Genomic DNA, 2951 nt, shown 5'->3' with positions numbered 1-2951 from the left:
TTGACAGCCTCTATTTGAAGGGCGCTGCCCCTCTCAGCTCTCAGCATAGGACACAGAGTAGGAGAATATACTTTAAATCATAATAAATATAGACAAAAACAAAATCCAATAAATAAAAATTCAATTCTCTCCTAAATATTTTCTATAAATGGATACCTGCACAACACTGCTATTGTCATGTATGAGCTGGAAAACACAATGTGGCCACAGTATTAAGACTTACCTAGCCCATGACTATAAAACATTTGATTATCTGAAGAAAAAAAAATACAAAACAAATAAATAATATTTAATTATATGATAATATTATATATGATATAGTATTTTCAAAGAATCAAATGTGTTATGGTTGGTCATATTTCACCAGTAGCCTGGATGGCTTTATTCTAGGCTTAACATTTATGGAAAAATAATTATGAAAAATAATTATGTATACTCTATGGGAAAAATTAATGGCCTGTTTTTCAGTGGAACCACAAAATGGCCGGCACTGGTTAGGCCCTATAGTTGGTTTCTTGGTGGAAAAAACGTGGTTTGGACTTTCTGTATTGGATCATGTTTACTCTTCCCCCGAAGTAAGAACATTATTCTTTAACTTTCAACAAGTCACTGAAATTTTGTGAATGTTTATTTTGTATGTCAGACTGGCGTTGATTCTAGCATCATTTTTAATGCTATCTTGGAATAGTAATGCATCATTTTAATCTCAAGAACTGTACCTTTTAAAATGGCATATAGCTTGCCTAGACACACACACACACACACACACACACACACACACACACTCGTGTACACTTGTTAGTTTGTCTGAAAAATGTCAGAGGTCCCGCGGGAGGGACCTTGGATAGTTAACAGGTTAAAAGACATTTGTAGAATGGGCCTCAGCTTTTAATGGTTTAATGGCCGTGAATAGTGCAGCTCCATTGTCTCCTGCTGTAGGAGACTCTCATTGTTCCTCTTGCCATGCCTCCCAGTTTGAAGGGCAACACAAAGAGAGCCATAAACATTGCAAGTGATTTGCGAGCAGACCAGCATATTTGCTCTCTCCATGATGAGGGCTTGTGGTCAGGGCTTTGGTGAAGGTCTGTCTGGACTACATACAATTGCGTTGCCCTGATTCATTTTATTTCCTGAATAACTTTACCCCTGAAAAGGATTTTCATTCCTTTAACCAGGAGAAAGTTCATTGACTTTTAAAGTTCCAATAATGCCACCACATCCTCTGTATTGTTTCTGGGGGTGTAGCCTCAGTTTCAACTTTATTTTAACATCCAAGTTTTACAGGCCTAAAAACAAGGGTAAAGAGGTAAAGAATAGAGAAATGGAAACAAAGTATGTCAAATAACCTAATAGTTGCATCACAGACAGAAAATACGAGCAATCAATTGTAATTGAAGAATGTGTAGAAAGGTAGAAACGCAGCCCAAAGTTTGACTAACACTTTCCATGAATCCCTAACCTTCACTTTGCATGGTGTTTCAATGTTTTGGAATAAGTCACAGCTCAGCTGCAAAAGCATACAACGGCGCTGTCGGGCTTTCAACTTTTTGTGTTTTTCCTAAATGAATGCCCTTTTTGATCATACTACAGCATCACAAAAGTATTAAAAGAAGAAAATCCACAAGCTCGAAACACAGTGCAAAGCCACACGTTTTGAGCTTGTCGATCTGTTACATTTGCTACATTTTAAAAATTTGAATCCTGAAAAATAACAGTTTTGGACATATGAGGTTACTACCCGTCAGAGACAACATATAACTTGACTTCAGGCATGCACCGTGAAGCCACAAAGACCTGACATGACCTCAGTATTTCTAAAGGCCTGGCTCTGACCCTGCATCTGACTCAGTTCAGGGACCTTCCTCTGATGCTGTTAACATTGACATTTAATGCTCAAAGCATGAGGTTGGCTCTCAACCAGGCTCAGAATCTGGAAGTATTTTGCCAAGAGATAAAGTAAAGTAAAGTTAAATACTCAAGCATGGGGTACAGTATGTGTCTACTCTAAATCTTTCAAATAAAGTTTAAAAGACTAAGTCAATAAATAGCATAAATGACCTACAGTAGTTGGTTACTTTGGATCATTGGAGAGATATTGTGTTCAAACCATCACAGCTAGTTTTGGCAGGATCTTTGCAAAATCATTGTTATTTTTTAGGTAGTGTACGTCGACGTATTACTTTCCACATCAGTTTTGTGCACAATTCTAGACAGGCTTTAATACAATATAGACCACATTATAAAAGATTAAAACAGATCCTACTCTTTCTCATCCCTCGGCTCTTTTCATTTTTTGTTCTCCTTTTGTTGCGGAGTTCCAACACTGCCAGTTTGCGACAGACTCTGTGCGCTCGCTGCTGCGTCAGCAGTCGGCAGGCAGACAGTTACGTCAGCGAGGCCTTTGTGCAGCTCGCTCGCCGCTCCCGGAGCCGATGGATGACGGCAGTTTTCAAGGCCGTTTGTGCTGCCTGCCATTCCCTCAATTGCTGCTGGGGCCTTTCAGAAGCAAAAGGTCTGACAGACAATGTGGTGCAGTTTTACATCCATTCATCCAAAGCCCTGTTGAGAGACTCAGGCCCCATTGAAGCAGAGATCTCAGACTTCTATTTTATCGCCCTGTCTCTGAACTGTGTTCACACACACACACACACACACACACACACACACACACACACACACACACACACACGCACACACACGCACACACACACACACACACACACACACACACACACAGATCTATGCCATGGCAACCTTAGAAGTAGAGTATAAAGCGTTGTCAAGTAGGGAGGGAGCTGTAATGTCAGACTGCCTGTTGGGAAAACAAGTGTCTTTGGTAGACACAGATCACTGCCTGGACCCCCTCTGCCATGTAAGTAAAACATCTCCTGGAACTCTGTTTTTGGTTAGAACCATGGCTTCAAACTAGAAGTGTAACAGTTAATCGAACA

This window comes from Nannobrachium achirus, assembly GCF_963921795.1.
Source record: "Nannobrachium achirus genome assembly, chromosome: 7".
Taxonomy (NCBI): Eukaryota; Metazoa; Chordata; class Actinopteri; order Myctophiformes; family Myctophidae; genus Nannobrachium; species Nannobrachium achirus.
Note: the sequence above shows the minus strand (reverse complement) of the source record.